The sequence below is a fragment of the Cynara cardunculus genome, assembly GCF_001531365.2.
Source record: "Cynara cardunculus var. scolymus isolate 2C chromosome LG 2, CcrdV1, whole genome shotgun sequence".
NCBI lineage: Eukaryota > Viridiplantae > Streptophyta > Magnoliopsida > Asterales > Asteraceae > Cynara > Cynara cardunculus.
Window position 1 is genome coordinate 48,806,383 of NC_037529.1, and position 9,144 is coordinate 48,815,526.

The following is a 9,144-nucleotide window of genomic DNA, read 5'->3' on the forward strand; positions in this document are numbered from 1 at the left end:
ATTTAATAATGAAATAATTTATTTTTGATTTAATATTATAAAGATAATAATTAAATATTTTGTTAGAATTCAATTATTATCCTAATTATATTTTAGAATTTTTATGTTTAAAATGATATGTTTATCTTGTATTTGATTATGTTTATCTATAGTTAGTTACACGAATTCAGATGTGAAGCTTTAATAAGTTGTACTTACGCACAATCTACTTGCAATCTTGAGTTTTAAGTAATATGCATTAATAAACAGTATTTTACGCATAAAAAGTGGTTTTTAACTGTTTTTGTCAAATGCTTTATAATATAGTATAGATTTAAGTTTAATAATGAACTAATTATTTTTGGCTTAATATTATAAATTTTATAAAGATAATTGATACGCACTAAATATTTAGTGCTTAAAGCACCATTTTATTCTCTTTAAGATAGGTTATGTTTTATTTATATCCCAACTTTAAGTCATTTTATCTATTTTCTCTTGTTTTTATGCTAAAGTGAATGTTGAACCTGTTTTGGTGGATTTTGGTCTAAATTGAGCTTCTTTTGAATAGATTGAAGCTGGTTGATCCTGTGAGAATGTGGCAGCATGACCTGATGGTGGTGAAAAAGATGGATGAGACTTGGAGTTGACCGACAAGACCGTGAGATGACTTTTGAAAGGCTTCTAAAGTTGGAACAACTGTGTCATGATTAGATTAGCTGGAGCTTGTTAAGACTAATTTAGTTGCTTTTTAAATATTAGTTTACTTTAATATACTTTCTAGTTTCTTTGGAACTAAGTTGGTGTGAAATGTCTATTTTGTCCCCATCTAATCTCTAGTATAAAAAGAGATGATGGGTTTAGTATTCCACACATCACACCTTACTCCACACTTCACACCTCATAATCTCTAGTATCTCTTTTGTTTCTCTCTTCATGTAGGTTGTTATACTATTTGAAGAACAAATTTCTTAATATTATTAAACTTTTGGCTAAATTCCAAGCTTTCTTTTTAATCGCTTTACTATTTCATTTCAAGTTTTATAAAACCAATGACACTTCTTGACGAGTTGATCACTTTGAAAGTGTTAAAGTGCCATGGACTCTAAGCTGAGCCATTGATTGCACGTCAATTTGGATGATATGGAAAGTAGACTTGAGAGAGTTGCTAACAAAGAGATTTGTTGTCTGTATTTTCTAAATTGTTAATTATCGACGGGTTGATCACTCTGAAGTGTTAAAGTAGAATGGACTCAGAGATGAGCCATTCAGAACACGTCAACTTGAATGATATGGGAATCCACTCGAGAGATTGATTTTTAACAAAGAGATTTGTTTATCCATATATTTTGAAGACATCATTTGTCACTTTCACTGGTCTGGATACCTCATAGAGATATGGGTTGAAAGCTATAATATCAGTGCATTGGTGAAGTCCGAGAGAAATACTTTCAAAATAATTGGTGAAAATAGTTGTTACTGATTGCATGTTGTAGCAATCTGCCAGCATGATCTCATGTTGTAGCATTTTAACAGCATTGGTCTGTTGGAATTAGTATTTACATCTCACCCAAAAAGTCATACACCCTAGCTTGCTTTTACTATCTGTTATATCATGTTTTTAGTTGTGTTAACTTAGTTCAAATCAAAGTCTTCGAATTCACCTTCTGAAATCATTTCCTTAAACTTTCTTCTAAACTTTTACTACGATCCCTGTGGACAATATCCGGTACTTGTACCACTTTTATTACTTGAAAGACGATATTGAGACTATTTGTACACTTGCTTTTGGTCCTAATTGTAGTATGTGTTGTGTTAGCATATCCGCGATCAAGTTTTTGGCGCCGCTGCCAGGGATTAGTTAGTTAAAAGTTTTTTTTAAGTAAAGTATAAGAATTGATTTTTCTAGTTCCATTTTAAACCGTTTTGAAAGTGGTTTATGTCACGGAGACATTGCGGAGAAAATTTTAAATTAGATCCCGATATTGAGAGAACATTTCACCAAAGAAGCAGGGTTCAAAGAGCATTTTTTGCTCTCCTCCCTCCTAACATGGAGTTACCTCCCCCAATCATCCCTGAGATACCACATTTGGAAAATCAACCGCCTGTTTTCGCACCAATACCACCATTTCCTAATTTTCTGCAAGGACACCCACATCATAATGATAATCATAATGAGGACACATAATCGGAAAATAATGAACAACCAAGAGAGCAAACTTTAAACATCATTAATTTGGCAAATTCCAAAAATGGAAGAATCATGGACTATGTTATCCCTGATTTTGAGCAATTAAATTCTGGGATAGTTAGGCCACATATGACCGCTCTCCATTTCGAACTAAAATCAGTTATGTTTCACATGTTGCAAACAAACGGACAGTTTGCCGGATTACCTTCAGAGGACTCACACTCACATTTGAAATCCTTTATGGAAATCACTGATGCTTTCCTGATCCCGGGAGTGTCTAATGACGCTCTGAGACTCACTTTATTTCTATTTTCTTTGAGGGATCGGGAAAAGGCATAGTTTCATTCATTACCGCCAGGGTCTGTCCCTTCATGGAGTAATATGGTGGTTTTTTTGCGAAAATATTTCCCACCAACCAGGAACGCTAAGTCCAGGAATGAAATTTTCCTTTTTAAACAAATATACGATGAAGCTGTTCTTGACGCTTGGAAAAGGTTCAAGGAGCTGTTAAGGATATGCTCTCACCATGGCATCCCGTACTGTATTCAACTTGAGACGTTTTACAATGGTTTAAATCCCATGGCAAAACAAATGCTTGATGCGACTGTGGGCAGAGCCTTTACAGCCATGACCTATAATGAAGGATATGAGATCCCAGAGAAAATTTCTGCTAATATTGGACATTGGGCTGATCCACGTGCTCAACCACAAAAGAAGACAACAGGAATACATGATGTAGATGCATATACTGCATTGACAGCACAACTCTCTTCTATGACCAATATGCTTAAAAATCTAACTTCTGGCCAAGGAGTGCAGTCAGCTGTTACATCACCTATTCCAGCAGTCCTCTCAGTGCAGTGTGTCTGTTGTGGAGGGGAACACTCTTATGAATTGTGTTCACATAATGTTGAATCTGTGAATTATGTTCATAACAGATCAAATCCCTACACTAACACATACAATGCCAGTTGGAGACAGCACCCAAATTTTTCATGGAATAGTMCAAGTTTGAATCCCCCAGTCCATAAGCAACAAGGAAACCCTAATTTTCATCAACAACAACATGCAAGCAGTTCAAACCCTCAAAATCACCATCACCAGAATTTTCAAAGTAACCAACCACCTTTTCAGACCAAACCACCTCTACAGTCCGAATCATCATCTTCCTTGCAAGCTATGATAAAAGGACTGGTGGCTCAGTCCCAAGCACAGCAACAAATTATGACTCAAAATCAATATGTGTTCAATCAACAAAGTGCTGCCATCAGAAACCTGGAAACGCAAGTCAGTCAACTTGCTCTTAATCAGAAGAATAGAGCATTTGGTACTTTACCTAGTAACACAGAAGTCCCTAGAGATCTAGGAAAAGAGCATGTAAAAGTAGTGACTCTTAGAAGTGGTAAGGAATTGACAGAGACCATACCCAATAAAAATGAACAGGTTGTGTCTAAACCTGAGACTATACCCATGGTCCTTGTTATTGAAAGTCCACCAAAACCTCTGGATGACCAACCTCCCGAGACCACCACTTTTGTTCCTCCTAAGTTAGACTATCCTTTGTTATTCCCAGAAGAAGTTGCTAGGAAAAATCCAGTTGAGGATGAGGTTATAACAGGTCTAAAAACCAAAGTTGTAATCCCATCTGAACCTCAAGAAAGTAAGACCAAGACTCTAGGCACTCTGGACCCATCATGCTCAACACAACCAAACAAAGCTATTATAAAGCCAGTTCCCCTTTATGTTCCTTTTCCCAAAGGTTAAGGAATCAAAAGGAAGAACTGCAATTCAAGAAGTTTTTGGAAGTGTTTAAAGCATTGCACATCAATGTACCTCTTTTTGAAGCAATAGAGCAAATGCCCAGTTATGCCAAGTTCCTGAAATACATTTTGAGTAAGAAGAAGAAGTTGACCGAATATGAGACCGTAGCTCTTACCGAAGGATGTAGTGCGCTTCTAACCAACAAAATACCTCCTAAGCTTAAATACCCAGGGAGTTTCACTATTCCTTGTTCTATAGGTGGAAAGGAGATTGGTAAAGCATTGTGTGATTTAGGAGCTAGTATCAACCTTATGCCCTTGTCTGTTTTCAACATCTTAGGCATAGGAGAAGCTAGACCCACCACTGTTACCTTGTAATTGGCCAATAGAACCATTGCTTATCCTAAAGGTAAGATTGAGGATGTCTTAGTTTAGGTTGACAAATTCATATTTCCGGCTGACTTCATCGTCCTAGATTTTGAGGCTGATAAGGATATTCCCATAATCTTAGGAAGACCTTTCTTAGCCACTAGTGGAACTTTGATTGATGTCCAAAAAGGAGAGCTAACCATGAGACTCCAAGACCAGAAAATCACTTTCAATGTCTTCAATTCCTTAAAGTACCCTGATTACTTGGAGGAATGCTCAGGAGTTTCTGAGATAGAAACAATATGCTATGAGAAAGGAGTTAGGAAGGCCTGTAAGTTAGAAAAGGAGGAAAGTGCTGAGATATGTGATGAGACTATTGAGGATTTAGAAGGTGATGTCCCATCTGATGCTGCAACATTTGAGTTGCTGGACAATAGTGAGCTTAAGAATTTTACCCCATCTATAATTTCACCACCTGATCTGGAGTTAAAGCAACTCCCATCTCATTTGATGTATGCATTTCTAGGAGAAGAAAGTAAATTACCTGTCATCATATCATCTACCCTAGATTTACATCAAGAAAAGAAGCTTGTAGATATGTTGAAGTTGCACACCAAAGCCATAGGATGGACCATTCCTGACCTTAAGGGGATTAGTCCTTCTATTTGTCAACATAAGATCATCCTAGATGAAAAGAACTTCAAATCTATAGAGCCTCAAAGGAGATTGAACCCTATCATGAAAGAAGTAGTGAAGAAGAAAATTTTGAAATGGCTAGATGCAGGAATAATTTTTCCAAAAGCCGGTAGTTCTTGGGTTAGTCCAATTCAATGTGTTCCAAAGAAGGGAGGGTTTACAGTTGTCACCAATGACAAAAATGAACTCATCCCCACAAGAATAGTGTCTACCATAGGCTAAACAAAGCCACTCAAAAGGACCATTTTCCCTTACCTTTTATTGATCAGATGTTAGACAGGTTGGCTGGAAAAGAGTATTACTGTTTCTTGGATTGATACTCCGGATATAACCAAATAGCTATAGCACCCGAGGACCAAGAAAAAACCACCTTCACATGTCCCTATGGTACTTTTGCCTTTAGGAGAATGCCATTTGGACTTTGCAATGCTCCTGCAACTTTTCAGAGATGTATGATGTCCATATTCTCTGACATGCTTGAAAAATCCATAGAAATCTTTATGGATGATTTTTCAGTTTACGGCTCATCTTTTGATAATTGTTTGGAAAATTTAAAAAGGAGTCTTGAAAGATGTGAAGAAACTGATATGGTTCTCAACTGGGAAAAATGTCATTTCATGGTCAAAGAATGAATTGTTTTAGGCCATTTAATTTCCAAAAGAGGAGTAGAGGTAGACAAGGCTAAACTTGAAATCATTGAAAAACTACCTGAACCAACTACTGTTAAGGGAATACGAAGTTTTCTAGGTAATGCTGGGTTTTACAGACTTTTCACAAATTTCAAAACCTTTGTGTTTACTTTTGCAGCATGACCAAAAATTTGATTTTATGGATGAATGTAGAAATGCATTCAACACTTTAAAGAAAGCTTTAGTAACCGCACCAGTGGTTGTTGCTCCTGACTGGAACAACCCCTTTGAGATCATGTGTGATGCCAGTGACTGGGCTGTTGGAGCTGTCTTAGGTCAAAGGAAGGAAAAAAAATTTCATTCAATTTATTATTGCAAGTAAGACCTTGAATGAAGCACAAGTTAACTATACAACAACTGAGAAAGAACTGTTAGCTGTGGTTTTTGCTTTTGAAAGATACAATTCATATTTGATGGAAACAAAGGTCATTGTTCACACTGACCATGCTGCCATCAAGTATTTGATTTCCAAAAAAAGATGTTAAACCTAGGTTAATAAGATGGGTTCTGCTGTTACAAAAGTTTGACCTTGAGATAGTTGATAGGAAAGGAGTAGACAATCAAGTTGTAGACCATTTGTCAAGATTAGAGAAGCCTAGGGAGAGCCTAGAAGAAGGAGAGACTGTTGAAACATTCCCCGATGAGAGAATTCTAGTGTTAGAATCAAAGCCACCATGGTTTGCTGATATAGCAAACTATTTGTCTTGTGGAATTAGACCATCGGATATTTCTGGCCATATGTTCAAAAAGTTTCTCCATGATACTAAAACTTACCTTTGAGATGACCTTATTTGTTTAAAATCAGTGCAGATCAAAAATTTTAAGAAGGTGCATCCCTGAAACTAAAGTGGCAACAATTTTGCAGCATTGCCACCAAGTAGCATATGAAGAACATTTTGGAGGCCAAAGAACAGCTGCTAAAGTATTACAATCTGGTTTTTATTGCCCTACTCTCTTCAAATATGCCCATAATTTTGCACAAAGATGCAATGAGTGCCAAAGGAGTGGTTCCATTTCCAAAAGGAATGAAATGCCACTTAACGGGATCTTAGAAGTAGAGTTGTTTGATGTATGGGGGATAGATTTCATGGGACCCTTTCCCCATCAAATCATTGTCAATACATTCTAGTGGCTGTTGATTATATATCTAAATGGGTAGAGGCCATGGCTTGTGTTAATAATGATGCCAAAACTGTGGTTAAATTTCTTCAAAAACAAATTTTGCAAGGTTTGGTACCCCAGGGGCACTAATTAGTGATGAGGGTACCAACTTTGTAAATAACATGTTGAGTGGAGTTCTTGAAAAGTACAACATTAACCATAGAATTGCAAATGCCTACCACCCGCAAACCAATGGATTAGCTGAACTCTCAAACCGAGAAATAAAAGGAATTTTAGAAAAGGTTGTCAAGCCAAACCGAAAGGATTGGGCTTTCAAGTTAGATGACGCTTTATAGGAATACCGGACTGCTTTTAAAACATCTATTGGTATGTCCCCATATAAATTGGTTTTTGGTAAGGCTTGTCACCTTCCTTTAGAGCTTGAACACAAAGCATTTTGGGCCATCAAAGAATTAAATATGTGTCCAGATATGGCTGCCAGTAAAAGAAAAGTCCAACTGTGTGAATTAGAGGAACATAGGAATCTGTCATATGAAAATGCCAAGATTTATAAAGATAAAACAAAAAAAATGGCATGATAAAAGAATTCAACATCGGGAGTAGAGAGCTGGTCAGAAAGCCCTCTTGTTTAATTCTAGGTTAAAACTGTTCCCAAGAAAGTTCAAGTCCCGTTGGTCTGGACCATTCCTAATTCATAAAGTTTATCCGTATGGAGCAGTTGACCTAGTCAATCCCAAGGACAATTCAGTGTTCAAAGATAACGCTCAAAGAGTGAAGTTATTCCATGATCCGGTAGAAGTTCCAGAGTTATGCTCTGTGAATTTTGTTACCCTATGCTAAAAGCTTCGGTATTTTTGGACTTTTTATAAGTCCAAAATGTTTGTGTGTAAATATTTATGTTTGCGTCAATTTTTGTTTTTAATTAGTATTATTTTTATTATTTATTGTGTGTTTTGCAGTCCTATCAATCGTCAAGAAAAGTTTGAAGCCTTGATGTAGCATCTAGAAAACCCTAGCCTTGGATGGAGAGAGCTTAATATTTTTAAAGTCTGAAAATTTTGAGAGGGAGAAAAAGTACGATGTAATTCTTAAAATTAATTTTTAAGGAAATATGGTCATCTCTTTTTATTGCCAGCCAAGTATAGTACATTTTGTAAGAGAAAGTACTTCTTTGTACTTGAAAGGACATTTTGTTACCACCTTTTCAAACTCATCCAAAGTTGTCAAGAAACCTTTCCTTCAAAGTGTTAGAGAATTTGCATTTATTAGAGAAGTGGTAGAAGACCATGGGATAGAGCAGATGTGCATGGTCCCAACCTCCTATAATTTGACTTTGATTAGAGAGTTTTATGTTGAGTTGGCTGCCAATAGCACATCCAAAATCTTGATTAGGGGGATGTCTTTCATTTTCAATTCCAAAGCCATCAATAGGCTTTATGGCTTAAACCCCCTAAGAAGACATAATATTCAAGGATGGTGAGACATGCAACCATAGAGGATTTGGCAGTAGTGGTTGATGAGATAGGGAACCCTGGGGCAGTTTGGGATGAGCATTCGAATTACATGCTAAGGACTTTTAAGGCCTATAATCTTACGACCAATGCTAATGTATGGATAAACTTTTTGAGGCACTCCATTGCTCCTACCACTCATGATAGCTCTGTATCAGTGTAGAGGATGTTGTTGCTTTATTGTTTAGTTACAGGAAAGTCCATCAACTTTGGGAGAGTGATTGAGAAGAGCATCCGGACATGCTCAGGAAGGAGCAGGGGGAAGATATATTTCCCTTATTTGATCACAAGATTGCTGATTGAGAATGGTATTCCTCAATACTGTGAGGATCAGATGGTGAAAGAGCAGGGAGAGAAGTGGAAGATAGATATGAAGAAAGTTTCTAGGTTGAGGGAGAAGAAAGACAAAGGGAATGGGTCTGGTGACATGTTGTGTTTGATACAAGACCTGCTGGCTCAAAACAGCAGTTTGATGGATAGTTTGTTGGAGCAAAGAAATGAGTTCTTTGACAAAATAGATAGATTGAAGGGAGAATTGGCTGAGAGAGTGAAGGCAGTCGAGAAAAAGACTAGGGGAGACATCAAGTTGGTGAAAGCTGAGTTGGAAGCAAAGTCAAATGCCCAAATCAAGAAGTTGGGCAAGAAGTTGAAGGCCTTGCAGGAAGAGAATGCAAGGCTGTTTGGAAAAAATGCTAGATTGAAGGAGAAGTGCAAGAAGTTGAAGGACAACATCTCTACTTCACCTACTCCTATGGAGTAGGACAGGTTCTATCATTTCCTCTTTAGCTTCTTTTGTTTATTTTATTTGAACTTGTTTTGATTTACTT

The 9,144-nt window shown here is 36.9% G+C and overlaps 1 non-coding gene across 1 annotated transcript; it reads right to left on the minus strand.

The window, feature by feature from the left end:
• Positions 1-2,596: 2,596 nt before the first annotated feature.
• LOC112508266 lies at positions 2,597-2,703 on the minus strand. The gene has a single exon (XR_003068649.1). It is a non-coding gene; the product is annotated as a small nucleolar RNA R71 (small nucleolar RNA).
• Positions 2,704-9,144: the final 6,441 nt, after the last annotated feature.